At 30.1% G+C, this 21,190-nt stretch overlaps 1 protein-coding gene across 10 annotated transcripts in view; it reads right to left on the bottom strand.

Moving 5' to 3' along the window:
• The window catches only part of LOC124366111 (RING finger protein nhl-1), a 356,620-nt gene that overhangs the window by 87,517 nt on the left and 247,913 nt on the right, over window positions 1-21,190 (bottom strand). For 9 of the 10 annotated variants that reach the window (XM_046822387.1, XM_046822388.1, XM_046822385.1 and 6 more), the window contains one exon: window positions 5,918-5,927. The exons of the other annotated variant lie outside the window; for it this stretch is intronic. The gene's annotated coding sequence lies outside the window, so the exon portion shown is untranslated. The remainder of the gene's footprint in view (window positions 1-5,917; window positions 5,928-21,190) is intronic. 10 annotated transcript variants of the gene reach the window in all.

Raw genomic sequence — 21,190 nt, forward strand, 5'->3', positions numbered from 1 at the left:
AATTCCGTTTTCATTTTTCACCTTCGCAATAAAATATCCCTTTTTCTATACACTCAAAAATGGCGTGTCTACATCAGTGCTCGTATTTCCGCCCATGATGTAGCGTACCACCAGTGGTACAGTTTGGAGACTAAATTACCTAGGATAAGGTATTCTGTTTTAGAATAGAAGGCATCACAGGTTAAAATAGCTTATAACTATTATTGACAGTTTCATAATTACATAAATGTACAATGCAATTGTTTCGTACGTTACATGTTAGCCACATCTAAGATATTTAAAGGCAACAGTTATTCATCATAACTTTATTAGATAGTGTAAAGTGAGTGCCCACAAATGAAAACCGTCACAGGCAGGATGATTGCTCTAAATAAATGCATTTAATGTAAATGGTTTATTGATTATTTTACTACCTAGTTGAAAGAAATTAAATCCAATTACTGAACTAAATGTTAATTTAGTCTCACATAATTATCAACATCGATGTTTTTTTTTTTATCTATACGAAAACGATGTTTTAACATACCTACTATTATAGGCTCAAAATTTCAGCGAATATGTATTTGGTTCTAAAAATATATGTCTAAAAAGACTAACATATATTTTACTATCTAAAAAACTACTCCTAAAATGAATAAAGGCATAGTTAAATTTACAACAATTCTAGCTTAGACGAGCTTTAATTTGCAATAGGGAAACAGTATTATGGAAAGTAATCAAGACGAGGTAATTAACTAGCTAAAAGACTCTGTAACAGTCTACATTATCCTTTAGCAAAAACTTGAAAAGCATTGTAACTTAGGTTAATGTCGTTTTAATGCAAACAAAGAATGTTGTTTTATATTTTCTTTAGTTTCAGCTCATTACCATTGTATAGACGTTTTATGACTAAAAGTGGAAACACATTGTTTTAACAGATCTATGTGCAATATAAATAAAGAAGGTAAAAATAATCAAATCAATCAAATGCTTCTACTTGCACAATAAAATTGACTTAAATCCCGTGATTAGATAAATATACGTACTTGTCACTAAGCACATAGAGAGGTTCAGTGCAATCCAATCTTAGCGTACCGCAATTGTCTATAGTGGTCTTACTAATACCTGTTACACCATAATCTATAAATAGCATTATGAATTACGCTGAATTGGTATATTTTCTTACATATCCTATGGAAATAAAAACTATGTGGCAAATATTTTACTTCGATACTCTTAAGCTTAATGGTACATACTTTTATGTGTAAAGGCCATGAGTTATTTCATTGTTTGTCATTAATTCATATTCATATATAGAAAATATAGATATTAAATAGTTCAGTTCTATGTAAGAGAGCACTAAGTATAGTAAAATAATATTAAACCTAAAAGTGTGGTTTTTTGATAAAACTTCTTAATTTGTGGCGATAATAGATTCTACATCGATCTATTAGGACACACAATTTGTTAATGCCTTATCTTTTACCTTTATCCGCCTATTTAAAAAACGTAAACAGTTCATTCAACCTTAATGGCTTTGTGTTCAACATATTAATATAAAAAGTGATCTCTTATTACGCGTATTACCAGTTCAAATAAACTAGTATATACTAAAATGTAATATATTTTAATGCTATTATTCCACCTATAAAACATATATAACATTGATCTTATTGTTAAGTAAAAGATTAAATACATTCTAGCCTAAAACTACGAAAAATTTAAAAGTGTCGGTAAAATTCTAAACACATAAGGGTCTTACTATACCCGGTTTTATATACTATCTGTTGCTGTTGAAACCTAATATTGGCATTGAATATAAAAACGTAGGTTTGGAAATTTTGCAAAGTTTAATGTTACAGCTAGATGCTCACATTTCATGCATCGATATATCTTACATACCTGAAGAAGAGTAAATGTATCTCTCGAAACGTAGTGTTTTAGGTTTTGTAAGCAAAAATGTCGAAGGCGCTAAAATGTAGACGACCACTGAAGTTTAGCCTGATAAAACAAGTCAGTCAAAACGAAAATAAGCACTATGACCACTCGCTTATGAAATATTACGAGCCCAATGTTATTAATAGATACTACTTTTTATAGTTACTCCAACTCATTTAAGTTTCACTCTATTCATTAGGTGAATGAATTGTACAAAATAAACCATACGTAGTACAGGCACTAAAGTGTCTATAACAAACTAAACACATGCAGTAATACGCAGTTGTAAACAAGAGACAATATGAGATTATAAACAGCAGTTGCATTGAATTATTCATTGTTACTACACTAAATTTGGCTACAAATGGATGTGACTCACTTCCGAGAATAGTTACGATTAACCCGGTAGATGAGAGGGCAGTATAGAGAATGCTCTCTGAATTTTTTGTTGCTGCCTCATTTTAAACTCATATTTCGTCATGGGATACCTATTTCTAAAAGGCTAATCTTATACTTATAAACAACAGCAATTGCTTTCCACAAAATACTATGAAACGAGGTAGTATCCATTTTGCAAGTTGTTATAAATACCGTATAAATATTACTTTTTACATATAATATTTACATATAAGTGCATGGTATGTTAATATTTGCAGTAAAATATAGTTTACACTCTTCCAGAGTGTGGAAATGATCACGAATTTCTTATCTCATCATGTAAAGAGCGCCTCAAAGATTTTAAAATATTAATTATAAATGAGTTAATGTAATATTTTAGGCCTCATATAAATATGAACATATTTGATGTGAATATAGTTGGAATTCCTCAAATTTATTCCAAAGGTTCATTGCATGTTTTGCTTTACAGAACAAACAATATTCCTTTCAAAACTCTAAAAATCTCAATATTTGTTCAAGAGACCGTTATACACCACTGTGTGAAATCATTGTGTACACAGAAACTTAGAATATAAAAGGGTCGTTGAGAACAAATCGTTGACTTCCGATTTCCCTGACAAAGGAAAACGAAGCCTCCGCTAAAGGTATTCAGTCCACTTTCAGATATTTCTTTTAGGGTTTTGATATACAAATGGGGTTGGACCTTGGTGTACGGTTTATGGAAATAGTGGATGCATAAACCAACGCAGTCCTAAGCTCCTGGGACAGACAAAATAGACCAAAATTTGTTTGGGAATACTGAAATAAATATTTTATTTTCCTGGGAAGACGTGTTACGATTGAATGCCAAACTACCAAATTAAATTCAAATAAATATTCTAGGTTATAGATGTGTTATTATACAGAATATTCTTAATCAGATATCAGGTATAGCTTTATCCGTACTACCGTTTTCAATAATCAGCATTAAATTTCATTTCATAAAAGATTTCACTTTTTTACTATAATATAAAATTTTAAATAGATTATAAAAATAATATATTATCTAACTCTGTCTATATACTGCTTTTTTACAGGTGGCCCGATGGATAAACAAGGTATTAAAAAATACCGAACCCCAAGTAGGTTGGGAATATTAATGAGCAGCATTTTAAAATGAGTTATAATATTGAATTTACTACCATACACATTTTTATTATTTAAAGTTGAATTCTGTTAAAGTGTATATGTATGATAATATATATATATATATATATATATATATATATATATATATATATATATATATATTGTAGAAACTAGAATTATACGTAGTGACTCACAAAGAGCAATCCTATTTTCAGATAGGAATAAATATAACTTTTTAGAACAATGGGAACGATAAATTGTGGCGTTCATTCCGTATATATGTGCAAGAAGTTACTGAGCGATTGTATAATTCCATATATAGTACGTAATTTGAGTTTTCAGAATCTTTATTCACTTTGTTGCTTGGTACTTTATATTTATAATCTAAAAGATGGTAATTTTTACACCATGTGTAAATTTTTAAATCCAAGTTAAAAGATTTTCTAATTAGGCAATTATTAGAGAAGTTTCCTCCTCCAAGAGTTAATTCCAGTATTTTTAAAAGGTATTATATCCACCTATAAGTGCCTGCTCTTACCGTTTCAATAGGATCTGTGATTCAAAGTTTTAAAATATCTTCGTATTCTGAAATGTCTCAAAAATAAAGTAGAAATTAATATGTACGGTTTAAGCGAATTTTGATGTTTATTTATATACCTGTTTTACATTTTTCACAGAGACATTTAGCAATTTAGAGATTTCCAATTTTTTTGAATTCATAAAGATACATTTTAAATATAAATTGCATTCAGAAATATCTCAAAATAAAAAAAATAAATTAAAATATTTTTTTTTTAATTCAATATTATAATTTATTTAATTACCATTTACTACTTTTTTCTGTGGCCAACGTCTTGTGTATCTGAACATATCATCCAAGACAAAGCGAAATATAATTATTTTTACTTGTTACCTAGAAAGATAAATTGATGTTGGAATTACCTGATAGCTGGGAAAACACGTGGGTCACAATGTATTAACGTACTAATGAAGTATACTTGCCAAAGAAATGTTGAAATTTATTAATTGTGTTAGACCGGGATTTCCCACAACAACATACGAAATACGTAAAAGATATTTTAAGAACAACATATTTCTGTTCCAAGGCCTGTTATATGTTACTATAATATACTGTCTTAATATCTGTCAGTTTTTAGATTGTCTGTCACGGTTATACGAGCCACGCGATGATCCATATACAAACCTATTATTAAATGACCTTTACCCAACGACGAGACAAAAGATTTTTCCACTTGTCAGTCTCTTGTCACGCAAGCTACACTAGTTTCTGTATAGAATTGATTTTGCTACTGAATATAAAACGTAACTGACATAGCGTGCTTGAATCTATTTGTAACAGTTGTGATGTAACTATCTTATTTACTCTTTTCCTGTTGTTTTTAAACAGTACCCAGGAATACAGTTTAAAAGGAGAATACAGTACCCAGGAGTACATTTGCATTGCTAAAACTTATTATTTTAGAGGTAGTGCAATCCCATAACTAACTCGATATATATTATTATTCACATATTGCTATTTAAATGACCTACCATTTTGAGGATAATGGTAGTATAGAAAATTGTATTGTAATTTTCAATTGAAATGTCTTTAACAGTAGTATGAACTTCAAGAAAGGTTACAAAATATTATCATTGTATATGTTATTAAGGTATTAGATTTGTGAAGTGTTGTTATCCATGTTAACATTTCCATTTACGTATACTTGTAAAGCTTGATTCTGCAATAAAACTTTTAATTTTCTTATCTATTTTGTTCTTTAACAATGCGACTAGTGTGTTAGAAACAGATTTTGGTTCATAAAATACAAATTATATACATAAAAATAAAGTATTATGATTTTAATTGTTGTTTAAAATCAATAGAAACATTCTATCGAGGATATTGGAGTGCTATTTGCTGTCAGTAGAATATGTAGAAACCTAAGCAATAATTGAACACAGTATTTTATAACACAACACAAACGTATTTACAATTAGAATAAGTCTGTTTATTGTTAGTCCTCGGTGGAATTTACAACACGATCTAGTCTTTTGTATAATTTATGCCGCACCAATAACACCTCTATGTCAGAGCTTAGGCCTGGCTGCAGCAGCGTGCGTAATCATATAATCTTAAATGAAGAGACTTTTCCTATTAACATTTAAGTGTATACAGGCTAAGCATATTAATGAATACTCATAGAAAATTGTATTATTAACCTCTAAGGGCGTAAAGGAATCAACATTCTATGAACCCATTGCATTTCTTATTTACTTATATTTTGCAATCAGTAAAGAAATATATTCAAAATGCCACGCGTTCTAGGGTAGTTGAAAGGAAAATATTTTGAAACTAAGAAGCAAAACAACTTGAAGTCATTAGAACAATATTATTTTAAATATAAAACACTGTTTGTTTATATTTATGAAACATAAATGCCACTTACCAGAAAAACGTATAAGGTTCACTCACCAAATTTTATCTGAAACAAAAATAAATATAGTAAGTTATTGACCTCAAATTGAAAAATTTTATATGCCTTTTGACGTAAAATTGTAGATTTTACTTCAAACGGCATACAAAATGTTATAAGGCATATATATATATATATATATATGGTATTATGAAGTACGGTTTTATGAATTTGGGGTAAAAATGCACTATTAATGTGTTAAGTAAATAACCTTTTTTGAATATGAACTTTCAATTCCTTAATAGTGCATTTTTACCCCAAATTCATAAAACCGTAACGTGACAGATTTTAAAAATGTCATGTTGCGTCCTGTGCAGCTTATGTCACTAATCAACAAAAACATGTTAACATCTTATTAAGAAAACCTATAAATGAAGAAATAATAAAAGTCAAAATTGTTTATCTTGTATTAATTAATTAATGACAGATTATATAGGTATCTAAAAAATTCGACTAATCCATTTCTCGTTTGTTAAAACGTTAGAAGCTGTAATGCTTTGTTAAGAGTAACTAAAAATCATGTGTATAGGCTCTTTCATCGTCCAATTTTACTACAAATAAAAATGGATATATCAAATTTTAAAATGAGACATAACTTATAGGATAAAAACTTAAGATGATTATTTTATTTTTATAACCATGCAGTAATGAGCTGATTTTTTCTTATTAACTGGCATTAAATACACGTCTATTTTAATATGCAGACTGGTTAAATATGATAGTCTGTGTCAAAAATCAATACAGATTGTTTGAATTAAGGTGTTATGTCGAATTAAGTAACAATAAATATATGACAATTCGTCATAAACTAACCGTGTCCTATTGCAATTATTTACAGGAGGTAATTTGTTCTCAACAGGTAACACGTGAAAGGCGCAGCTAAAATTATCTCAGACTCATGACGCAAGCAAGCTATTAAAACCGCAGTTTATTTTTTACATGGAAGTAATTTACAAAGCAGTGCTGAGACATGAGATACACTCCAGTAGGTCAAGACAAAATGAAACACCTGGCAAAGCAGACTGCAGCGTCAGTTCAATCAACATGGAGAATGGGAGTGCTGCCTTGCATCTAGGGATTCTGTACCATCACATTTTTCTGCCTATAGCCATTGTAGGGCTTGATATTCCCTTCCTACTAGGTTTTACAATGACAACTGTATAATTAAAACATAAAATATAAAAATAAAAAGTATATAAGGCATTAAATATTCTATTCACAATTTAATTAATTATATTTAATTTTTGTCCTAATTTGAGTCAAAATAAAAATCATAATAGTTAAAGGAAGCATTTATAATAATAAGATATATGCTAATTGTGCATCTATGTATTAAATATCCTTACACTTAATAAAAGGATGTATCAATGATTGCATGACAAAATATGATAACCAATTATATCAATATAAGTCTGCAATGCCTGAAATCTGTACTTTTTATGCAAAAACATATTGTATTAAACCTAGATTATCTCAATAAGAATGAATCATTTTAAATATATTTCCTTGCCTCGTGCTTTACATTTCAGACCTATGCATCTGATAACTTGTCATAGTTAATATAAAATCAGTTCACAATCTTAACATAACAAAATATGCGGATTATAAAGGCCAAATGGCACTTTCAAAACACAAGTTTAACTTAAAAAATGTTAAATATATTTCCTTGGTCTTTTTAATGAATTATATCAAACATTTTCAATTTTGAATGTTAAGTGGTAAGGTAAAGAATGTCACATTTTACCAGGCAAAGGTACGACTTAGAAGCAATTTCTGACACGAGCTGGGACAACGGCTTTAACATGGCTTCCGAACTACCATACGGCCGAGTACACAGGCTACTTGCAAGGACAGGATCGCTCAGAGGTCACTTATCTAAGTAACAGCCACACTCCTTATAGATGGCCTGACTGAAATATCTGGTGATAACCGCCATATCCATTACAAGACGCGATTGGCAGTATTAGAGCAATAATAATTACCTGTTAGGGTTGAACACATTCATTTGTAAATTAGTGATAGTGGAACTTGAATATAATTATTTTGCAGGAAACAGAAAATCTTGTAAAATTAGAGCAACCACATAAAATTAGAGCTTCCTATCCTTCTTGCTATATTTAATACAGAATGCTCTAGATCTGCATGCGTATAAATAATTTGACACAAAATGATTTACCATGTATTATAGTCTCACAATAATTGTAGCATTAACAAGTTACTTGTTTTTTTTTAATACTCTTTTTTTTATCTTATGAATATACTCGTATACCTTTATTCCATACATTACATTACATTAGGTTAATAAGTTTTATTAATTTTAATACAATATTTTTAAAGGAAAATGAAAATAAGTGTTAATATTTTTACATACAGACCTGTAACAGAAAAGGTAAACTAAAATAAACATACAATCTGTCTAATGCAAATGTCTAGAACCTCTTAGTATAATAATAATAAAACAGGTAAAGTTAAAAATGTATAATTCTGGTTTATGACATGTTTATAACTGCATTTCTTAGAATTTTAATGATTATGTAGGAACAAGATGTGATCAAAACAGCATTTGTTTTTAGTGTATACCAGTGGGTATTAAAATCGTTAAATAATAAAAATTAAATAACAATATTTTTATTAAAGCGGGATTCTTTACAAAGTGGTTGTTGGTTGGAAAGCTTAAGTAGGTCCTGCTTGCATATATTGTGTGTGGAAAAGTGCAAACTCGTTAAATACTCAAAACATAATTTTTTATTTTAATAAAAGATTTCCGAAAGTTAAAATTTTTCTTCATTACTAAAATGATTAAGGATTAAGATATTTTGATCCTCTTTAAAACGCTTTTTCGAACAGGTTTTTTCCATTCATTTCAGGCACATTTTTCATTGATTTCAACAAATGTTTCAGTGATTTTGAAGAGATTTTTCATGGGTTCCGAGCACATTTTTTTTATTGATTTTGAGATATTTTGTGATTTAATTGTAAAATTTTGCTTCGATGACTATAGCTCATTTTAAACTTGTTTTACGTGAATTTTACGTTTTCTTACATATCATCCAATTGTTTTTAATAAGAGTTAATAAGTTTTTAATAATATCATCCAATTTAAATTTTAAAAGATTTTTTTCTTACAAGTTTTAAGGAATACAGCTTTGAACAAGACATTTTCTGATGGCCTGTTTATGGCTCTTTAAACAGTATTTGGCACTGATTTACTGTCGGTCCTTAACGTGTTGTTAACATATTTTCTGTTAGATTATGGGTGTTTTAACAGTAATTTATATTGATTTACTGTAGGCTCCAAAAGTGATCCAAAATGGGCATATTACTATCTACTTATAATATATTACAAAGGGATTTTAATACAATATACCATAACATTTTTTGTAACTCAATATGTATGAGGTAACTAACAAAATGTACTATTTTGACGACATACACTAATTACTTATATAAATACTTGGCAACTTAACATTAACATACTCTACGAATAGAACTGCCTATTTCCTAACTGATAGATTCATGGGTTTAAATGCCAGCCCATTGTTCTATGATAGTTAAAAATACTGCCCTCGAAAGCGGCTGACAGCATGCTACACTATATTACAATTCGCACAAAACTGAACCCGTTGCCTTCACATTGTTTATTAGTTCAGTTAATCAACACCATTTGACATTTTCCATGTGCTGTATTTTATGAGCTGCCCAACAAAATCTCCATCATTGTGTTCCTCACATAGAGTCTGCTGTTCAACAGATTGTTTTAATTTACAAATAAATAAGAAAAAAATATTTTTTTTATTAAAACATGCGTACTTCCATGTACAATCGTCTTGTAAGTGAAACAATTTAGAGATTATGAATGAAGTATGAAAACCTTTGTTTGATGTTGAATTGGATATCAATTTACAACCTAAGTCTTTTATAATGTAATTTACTCAGTTTTACCATTGCTATAATTTATTTTGTCGTAAATTTTGCTGAATTTAGAGTAATATATCAAGTGTCATAGTAATTTCGATAGGGCGAAAAACGTGGGTACAAGGAGCAGGACCTCACATAGTAATCTGGTTCCAGTCTGAAATACGTGCTACGGTGTATGTAAATAAATTCATGAAGTGGTGAGAAACATCTAAAAATAATAAAATTTCCGCTGTAAAAATGAAGGTTCTTGTACGATTTTAATTAATTCACTTAGAAACTGATATTTTTAGACAAGAACAAAAATTATTATCACGTTTATAGAATTATACAAGCAAATAAGTACAGACTAAAAGTTAAAAACCACCAATAAACCCACAAGGAGTATATAATACTGTTCCATTAGGTGAATTGAATAAAATCGAAGTGAATGAAATGTAAAAAAATGTTTTTTTTTATAGATTGAGTTGCTGAAATAAGTGTTTTTATAACCAAAGAGTCAATTTATAGCCATACAGTTACTTACCTCCCAATAAACTAACTTTAATGAACACATAGATGTAAACAGCTCCTATATTACATATTGCATAAGTGATAAGTTTGAAATATATACTTCAATTCATTATTGAGCAGTGCTGTGGAGTGACATTAAATCATTGAGAAAATGCATTTGTACACTCCCCCAGCATACAATAGGGAAATTGTGCCAGCTTAGTGAGTAATATGCTTAAAAAGTAAGAACCAAAAGTCATGACTGAATAAGCACCAAGTATAACTTATATTTTCTATTAGAAGTTAAATATCATGAATAATTTAAAATCTGAAGATAATTATACTGGCGCATAATTCATTTAAATCGTTCTATTAACTTCGCATTTATGGCAGTGTTTAAAATACTGCAATAAAGGTTACCAAACACATACAGTTACCAAAATATGTTGTTGTTTATGTGTTGGCATAGATAGAACTACTGTGTCAGTAGGATGTCCGCTATCGCTCATGCAACAAGTCCTAAACAAAAGAGGTGGTGTCTTTTAAAATCCTAAGTTGTGCTAATTTCTTTGGGATTGTTTATAATACATAAATAGTAACTATTATTTAAGAAATCGATTGTAAAATTTTTTGTGGTAATAATATAATCTTAAAAATATTTAAAAAACATATGTGTCATACATATAAATGCTCCTTATAAAATACAATTCGAACTGTCTTTCAAACCAATTTCTAATATAAATTAATTCAGCAATGGAAAACTATTTGTAGAGTACAATTTTCTAAAATGGTATCGGGTTAAAACAATCTGTGGAATAAGACATGAAACAAAGCAGTTTGAAGTGTAGAAAATTATAATTTTTAATGCAACATTTAACTAGTGTGATACACGGTGAGATGATAAAAATGTAGCGTTTTAGTTCAGTATGGTTAGAAAAGTTTTTATAGGAATGAGTAGTTAAAATCGATCGCCTGGTGGACGACTCGAACACGAGGACACATAAAGCAGACAGCGATGTCCGGGAGACGGGCCGAACGTGCGTCGGAGACATTGACCGAGCTATACTTGGACACAGGTCGCCCCCCCCCCCCCCGGGCGTCATGCCACGGGACTATGCCAAGGTCGTTCCCAACCACATTGTACATATTTGATTTCCTTTCAACACACACAGTCCGTAATATACTCTGTGTCCTGGCCAACAGATCTGGACTACGTACAGTATACACATTAGTGTTTATATAAAGATTTGTTACAGCAACATTATAAATATATTGTTTGATGCGCGTGACATTAGCAAAGCCTTTTACTGGAGGGGTTTAGAAATTGACAAATTAATTTTTCTGATTATTTGACGTATACTATTTTCAGAACGAAATAACCTACTGATTTGAAATTTGTTTTAAGCTTAATTTCAATATAAACAACACCGAGTTCGGTAGTGATGCTTGTCACGCCATGGGATTTAGCTGAGCCTGAGCAAATATTTTTAAATTCGGCGTATTGGTAACCATGATGACTACGAGAAAATCCTAAGCAAATAAATTTTCAAACAAATTAACTACATGTGGAATGAGATTTTAACACGTGAAATTATAACATATATATATATATATATATATATATATATATATATATATATATATATATATATATATAGAAATAGACTTGAAATCTTTTATACAACCACAACTGTTACTGAAAGCTGTTACGTCCCAAGTCGTTTGGCGTACTTGTACATTTTAAATGTTCAAATGCATATTCTTCTATAATACTAATTAAGATAAAACCGAGTGTTTTACGCTATTCTGATTATTATTAATAAAGATGAAAATTGTTAATTTTTTCATTAGAGTTGTCTCTCACAATAACAATTAAATGTAAATTAACAGATTTATGTTGTGGTTGTGTTTCCAATGTATTAACTTGGTAGGTATGTTGCGGAAAACGTATTAGATACTTTGGAGTTTTCAAGTGGTAAATTATTTGTATGTAGCAAGAAAAAATACGACTAATGGTCAAACTTATTTAGAACTAGCTTTCCGTAAGCGTTTGAATATTCAATAGTAAAAGATGATTGTGTTATAAACGCAACTCAATTGTATGACGGAATTATTTTCAAATCAATGTTGACAAGAGATATATACGCTATAAATTGAGCGCTCAGACTGGTCTATATGGCGTGAAAACCTCAGGAAGTAAATATTAGAACGGTAACAATCGTTGTTGTACAGCGCTCACGTTGGAACTAATAAAACTACTAAACCTAACCTTATTACACTTCGTAACTATCAATGATAGATCATCAGCGTGACTAATATAATAAAGATATTTGGGTTCCTTTGTTAAACGTTGTCAGTAATCGATCAGAATGGAATGGACGGACATATGATTAGCAGTAAAATGTAATTTGTTACCCCGGAAACTTATGATGTATATCCTAAAAACTACAGATTTATAGGTATCAAATAGAAAATGATCTAATAATAAAACATTATTTTTATTGAATACAGTGCAAGTCTGGCCATTACAAATATGTAAGTAAGTGAAGATAAACTTCAATAGGTTTTAAATTAATAATTAGACAAATACAAAGATTCGGTTAGTAAACGGATAGACACATGACTTTCAAAGTAAGAATGTACGGACAAATCAACAACCTTCCACCATCCATTTCCTCCTTTCGTAATCGCACGACGCTGTAATATTATAAACAAACTTTGGAATGGAAATAAAATAATAGGAATACTCGGACTTTTATTCCAAACCTCGAGAGCTAAATCTGCATTACGCACGTACACGACCTGATTTTTTCACCTCTATGCAAGATTTGTTCTAAAACATAAATTATCCGTTACATTATCTAACTATGCCGGGAGTTTTATGTCCAGGTAAAAATATCAAACGATAGTTTTTTCGGATATCATATCTTTCATACCTTGGCATACTATTGTAACTGACGGTTAGACACATAAATAGTAGTTTTATACTATGAGTCATTTCACCTAAAAAACATATAGACTGAAATTCACCACTTGGTCTGTCTTTATACAGTCGGCCGATTCTGATTCCTATATTTATCTCTCTGAAGTTTTGTTTTAAGTGTGTCTGAGGCATAAAAAATATATGTGTAAGAAAAATAATAATTTCACATTGTTTACCATTTTTATACTCTCGTATTTCAACCTCTGACAAAGCTAGCATTGCTAATGACCATTTTATTTCTAAGGAAACATTAATATATAGATTAAAACTCAAGGTTGAACCCTTATACAATAAAATTAGCTCCTATTATATATTAAAAGAGTGAGATGTGTATCCTCAAATTAAACAGGGACTGTTTGTAGTCAAATTGTTGAATAGGTTAACTATACCGAGACAAGTGGTGGTATGGTGGCAAAATGCTCACTGTTCTCCTAACAGTGCAGACAGACACGGGGCCGACGTAACGTCAGAGGCAGTCGCTTTGTACACTTGGCCCTTTGTCTCCTATCACTATATTTGATCTCAAAGCCCTATGTCTGTTGAACTTGAGATGTCCCTGACTACACCTCAAAAATCTAAATTGAGCTTAGCACTCATGGTGAGGATATTAAAGCTAACAAAAAATATTAATATATATTTTTAAATAGTTATATAGAGTTGAAAATAGTAATGATTATTTATTAACACATTTTTTGCATAAATAGTAAGTCAAATGTAGTAAAAATAACGTTGGATGTGTGGTCCAATCAAATATTGTGTAACGCAAACTTGTAATAGAATTATATAGTAAGAAGGTTTAGGTGATTTTGTAAATATTTTCCCCTAATAATTGACTATGTATTTTCCATAACAATTACTCAGATAATAGTTTTTATTGCATATAAATCTAAATGTAATTATATTTCCAAAGAAAAAGGATTGTTTTGTTTAACTCGTAAATTTTTGTAAGGGTTATTTCATGTTATATTATTTACGGATGATAAACACTGCGTTCTATACTATATACTATTGTATAGTCTACATCTTGTTCAGTATTCTTCCTATTAGTTTTAATTAATATAACGGGAATGGTTTATTTTACCAATTTACCATACAGTAATAATTCAAAAGAAAAATTGCTTACAGGGTTATAAACAATAGGGGTTAAACGTATAGTGATCCATTATAGTGCATAGTGTATGGAAGTTATAATAATGTATCGCCTTATAATATATATAAAATTTAAACACTTAAATAAAAATATGAAAATTTTGACGTCTTACCGGTAAGCAAAATTTGGGCTTTGAAAGATATAGCACAAATTTTTTTGTGATGTTTCTTTTCCCGTTTTCATACCAAGCCTTCAGTGGCTTTGGGGTTCTAAAATGTGTAATCAATTTAAATATTTGTGGGAATAACATTAGGTAACTGTAAAATTACTGTTAATATAATATTTTTTATATATTGATACTTTAATAAAAAATAAATTCAGTAATTATAAATCGTATTTCAGATTATAAACGTACTAATGAATTATTTAATAAATATACCTTTCATAAAAGAATTATTAAAATTTTACTTCAGTTGAATTCTCCTGCAGTCCACTTGCATACGTATAAACGTCACTATGATACATGTCGAGAGAGGGATGACGTTGAGTTATAACCTGATAATGTGTCGGCAGATCAACGCTGATAAGGGCTGATAACAGGTCACCTGAACCATTAATCAGCCTCGCTATGATCCATCGTTAGTACACCTCACATGACCCGTACACTCAACACCTATATTTGCTAGGTTTACCTCTTTTATTGCGTACTAAAACTCGGTCCACTGAAATATTATTTAATTCCCTGTAAAATATTTATATTAAAAACACAATTTATATTTATGTAAACAACCGAAAACCGGATAAACAGGAAAGTTGCTATGTTAAGTGTTTGTATATTGTTAGCCGACGTGAACAAACAGTTAGCTTTGGTTTGGTAGTTGGTTTTAAATGTGTCAAACTAACAAATATATTCTATGGAGGAAAATATATTCCTCTATATTTTTACCGCTTTTGATAATCTCCAATTTCAAACACTTACCCAACCTAAGCAAAAATTTCACATTATGGAACATACCAGTCTCTTGCGTATTTGGTTTAGCATGGTTAAATTTGTTTTTTTCTTAGAGAAAATGTATATATCAATTTCTAGTTAAAATAAACAGAATGTGTGGGGTGGTGCAGAATGCAAATTGGTTTTCTGTTCTTAAACTATAACTACAATAAAATGTTAAAAAGAACAATTAAACTAAAATATTATTGATAAAATAACTTCGTCAAATTATATACACCAAAGAGATTGTCTGTAGGAATGTCATTCATAAGGACAGAATAGTTCAGATTATCAACGAAAGGAAACGTATTTCATGCCTTGGTTAGCTTATAAATATGTTTATAGCATGTATGATTTGGTAAAAGACACCTCGATAGATAAAATCATTTAGGAAAAAAAGTAAAAGACATAAATAGAATACAATGGTTGTAATAAATAGATTATGTCTTTCTGTAGTCTGTGATTTTTATTGTTTCTGTGTGTATTCGTCATGCGCACAAACGGTAAAACAGTTTGATCACCATCTCTTCATACCATATTCTATGGAAGTACATGTCGTATTATAAAATTTGTTCTGTTTTTATAGATGATATACTATTTAGGAAGTCGTGATTTTCTAAACATGAAATCTTTTAACAAACTACTATGAAATACTACAGAGTAGATAACGCAGTAACTTGTTTGGCTTCCATGTACTCCTAACTCACATCTAAGAAAGAAACTTGTCTGTGTGATGACGTCAATAAGAACTAGCATGTGAGGTTTGGAAGGATGCCAACATACCTGAAAGGGGGTTGGAGGTTACTGATGTACGTCACGTACCTCATTCTCACCTGCTCCATGTACTGTAGTAATTGTAGTGCTGTTGATAATAAGATTCAAGCCCTGGACTAGATCTGTGAAGATAATCTATTATACTCGTAGAGATAAATAATGGTTAATAAGGGAACGATTCTGAGGATAAGGTACACTGAATGTATTCCTCCATATTACCAGGGAGCGTAATCTATTTTTTTGTTAGTGCTGGTATTTATACTGCTATTGTTTTCCATCTTTCATGAACAATATAAGATTTAATAGTACATTGTAGCCTTACAGCATTTACTATAAGAATGTAATCTTAGCGTAACGATTGTTAAATCTAGTAGAATTTAGACTAAGATATCATTATAATATATTGTATAATATAATATATATATGCACACACACACATAATGTACACACGTCTGAGAAGCCGTACAGATGGGTTTAATATCAATCTTTAAATTTATAGTAAATCTTAGAAAGTCGTTTTGTCTTTTTTATCTGCATTGTAGTACCGACCAAGCAATGCACAGTTAGTATTTGCAAAAATTTACAGTTAAAAGTATTTTCTCCAAAACTATGCATTTTCTTATTTAGTTATAAGCTTACTTTATGCTCAACAGTGGTTGCAAAAAGGTTAAAATAAGAAAGTATTGTCACTATCAAGCTTACTGTATGCTGTCACATTGTAGTTGTAAAAAATTAGAGAATAGGGGTTAAACTAATAAAACATATGGTTTAGCTGTCATAAAACAATGTTTTAACAGAACAGGTGATTACATTTTAAGAGGCTCTTTCAATCTTGTTTGATGTAATGCACTTTTACAGTCCGAGATGCAATTTTTTAACACTGTAGATGATAGTGGGGAGTAGCCTGAAGGGATTTTCGATCAAAGTAAAAGCCTATGAGTTAATTAATGAACCTAATAATATGCATGTGCAATTTCAGTACCATATGCCGAATAGAGTTATACACTCGAAAGCGTACAAAAACACGAAACACCAGTTTTGCTTTTAGAATATTTATTATATAATAAATATTTTTATATTGCTAAGTTTAACTTTACTCATTATTATTAATACTTTATGTGATTTTTACTAAAGCTACACCAATAAGATGTAAAATTGGCATTTTTTGTGTTTATTTACTGGGCCAGGCAATATGTATAATCACCTCTAGAGCTTGATTATTTAGGTGTACTAGAAAATTATTACCTTTTTGAAGGGTAAACATATTTCATAACTTCCTCTTTTTCCTTCACATAGAGCTTTTGTCCGGTCAGACTGACAGACAAATATTTTTCTCGTTCTAAAATTGTGTGAATACAAATGATGCGAATCGATTGAGCTCATGTGGTATTTTTACACTCTCCAATGACTTATAAAGTACAAACAAAACGCCCTGATACTTAGTATTATCCTCATCGCGATTAGTAAGCAACATCTTCTCATCTGTAACTCAATACCACCGGCCTCTAACGCCTACGTTTTATAAGAAATTACAGAAATGTTCAATCGAACATATAATGCCTAAAAGCCTCAGATATACAACTACCATAGAGCAGTTTTTGACTCATATATCATTGTTCTATATAACCCTTAGGTAGGCACAATCGGCTTTTGACCGGAATAATTTGTTTGAATATTTGTATATATTGTATTGTTTGAATATATTCAATATATAGTAAGTTTTAGTGGATGAAAGCAGGCTAAATCAGAAATTTTATGCTGAAATATTTGCCACCGTATGATAAATATAAGCTGAAGATAAGGATATCAATTTGTCTAGTAAGCATATAAGGGAAGACTTGACAAAATGATAATTGTTTACATCTAATAAATAATTTTCTTTACAATTAATGTGATTAAATGTTTAATTTATAATATAATATCTCATTAAAATTCTAATTTATTTTTGCCACAAATAATTAACGACATATGACACGTTGAATATGTACCTCATCCACGTACTTTTAGAAATTTTAGAAAACTTTTGAGCAGTTATTTTACGTACTTCAAATTTGATAAGGGTTTATATTTTTAAAGCCTATGACTAGTGTTAAAAGAATGAAATATGTCTCCTATCTGTGACTTCAAAAGGTGGCACTAAAAAACTTTTACTTAATTATAAGAAATACATTCTAACTATATATCTATAGCTTTGAGACTGCAACTTTTGTACTTTTATTTGTCTCATAGAGAATTCAGTTTTGTTGATTTTGTACTTATTCTACTTAATTGGTGTTTCTAAAATTCCTGTTTAATAAAGTATAATAATATTAAAAAATTATTTAAGAAATACTATTCTATAAAATAATGACTAATATAATGTCAATCGTACAATGACAGTAGTTTTATGTACTATGGCAATGAATTATGCCAATTAAAATAAATTGGCTTCAAACTCTAACGTTGCAATGTGCAATGCGAACACGAACGGGTACTTTTTCCCGATAGGATAACAACGCAGACAAAACGACGTGTGTATTTTGATGCAACGGGATGGGAATATGTCCGGAGAGAAGTGTTTATAATGCAATACGTGCGTTGCAAGATTTCTTTGGAATATATTTATATCTAGAATTAATAAATTCAACGTGTTAATTTTTATATTAGGACAATATATTTCCTCCCATTACGTTTTTAATGAACATACTTATACAACTAATCAAATACGTCCATAGCTAAAATGTATATTCTATACTTTTATAAACGTCTCCTCCATTCATTTACCCCAAATATTGTGACATGTAAAATATTGGAGCCCAGTGTTGTAAAGTGGTTGATGGCTTCTCCTATATTAATTACAATTTTAGATAATTTTGGCAAGTGATAAACATGTACTTGCAGTTTGGTTGTCTAAAATCTGTAAATTATTAGCAATGATCAGTGGTTATTGCATTATATCATTTATACTATAGTTTACCTTTAAATTAAAAACAGAGACATAAATTGCATTGGTTAGTTAAATATTTTACGAAGAACATTTCACTGCTGGTAAAGAATTAAAATGACAGAGTTCTAGGCGTTTAAAGTCCAAATGTAAAATGCAAAGCCCTCACTTATTCATTCAAAATTAATTCTATTCCATTCCGATGTTACATAAACTAGAAATTTTGCACACGTATCCATCATGACATAGTTTTCAAAATTAAAACATTTTCATAAAGTTAAACAGCTATAGAAGTTGAAGTTGAGTTACAACACCTAGAAGAGTAGGAGAGCTATATTTTACCTTTTAACAGCAGATAAGTTGAAATTTAACACAGACATTTTTCATGACGTATAAAGAAAAACAAAAGCATTTTCATGTAGCTCGACTTCTCAAAGAGGCTTCGAACGTATATTAACCTTAAAACAAGTATATATTTTCAACTTTCTAATGTCACAACACAATGAATTTCGACACACATGTGCCTAATGATTTCTCAAGAAAAAATTTGATTTTTGATGCAATTAAACTATCCATAGCAGCATAAATTGGGTTGTAGTCCATAAAAGAACAATTTTTTTAACTGCACACTGCATGAACAAATTTGAAAGTCTTGTAGCCTAAGCTCTCAACAGGTAAAATTACAATTGTTAGTGAGAATTACTACCTACATGGGCATAAATAGTTTAGCAATTCCTAGTAGACCTATTTATTGTGTTTCAAGTACCCGTTGTAATAAAAATTTAAATTTGACAAACTTGTGTATTGTGTACTGAACAGACTGCCGATAGCATAAATACATTAGAAAGAAAGTATGTTACAATGGTCGGAAGTAGTTACAACCAAAATAGACGTTTCGGACTAATTTATGTATTAAATATATTGAAATGGACAGCGAGGCAAATGCTACTCTGGTAACAGAAGAAATTTATAAAGTAAGTATATTGCAATGGCCGGAAGTAGCTTTCTGACCCAATAAGACTTTCCAGATTTATACATTCAGTATTTCTTCTTGTTTAGGCCAAGTTTGCAAATCTTACAACTGCACCGGAGTGACCATAGACTGCACCGGAGTCATATACAATGACCGAATATGAAATATACGGCTTTTACCTAAGATAAATCTTTTCGATCAACTTATCCATGTGTTCAATTAATCGGGTGAACAATGCAAACACTAATATAGTATCAGAAGTACCACAGACTGGAAGTAGATTACAATGGGCGAGTTAAGTCACTTTTGGACCTATGTAACTTTTCAGATAACGTATGGATTTACTTCATTGATAAGAACAACAAAGCAAACGCTACTATGGTGCCAGAAATACCTTAGAAAGGAAGTAGATTGATTTGAATTAAAATAGAAGTTTGTTGACCGAAGTAAACTTATAATACGAAACTGTATATATTGTCTTTCTTGGTTAGGGCTACGATAATACACTAACAGAAATACTTTTGAACACACTAAAAGACTGAATATAACTTTGACAAAAAGTAGTGTGACTAAAATATCTTATACGAGAAGGAGATGAGCATGGAATAAAATCTGATAGTTTTCGACTAAATAGGCTTCTTAGATTGAGTGTTTCCTTTGTTATTGTGACAACAAGGTAAGCTGGAACAAGGAGTTAAGAATACAACTGATTTGATACAAGATATGCTTCTTCTCGTGCTAATCCTGAAATAAGAACCGATTTCCAAGTGGAAATTTCGAAATATTTTAACCTTTGAACAACAGGCAGTAATAAATTACGGAAAGGAGTAAAAAAATTAATATAGGATATCATCATTTTACATCCATCATTTGATATGAACTTAAAGTTTAGTGTTTTTCACTGTGGTCTAGAATATAGTTTAAGTGTTGCTAAAATAGTTGGTACTATTCATTTAGATATTTATGGAACGTTAAAAACATTTTTGTGTTTACTTGTACTACTAAAGTTTGCACAACTGAAACAACACGACACTCAAATAATTCTCTTTAAACTTAAATTCCAATTATTCTGAATTAGATCAGGAAATTGGTATACAATCCAAAGATCATCGCTTATGTTCTGGTGTGTTT

This window comes from Homalodisca vitripennis, chromosome 7 (genome assembly GCF_021130785.1).
Source record: "Homalodisca vitripennis isolate AUS2020 chromosome 7, UT_GWSS_2.1, whole genome shotgun sequence".
Classification (NCBI taxonomy): Eukaryota; Metazoa; Arthropoda; class Insecta; order Hemiptera; family Cicadellidae; genus Homalodisca; species Homalodisca vitripennis.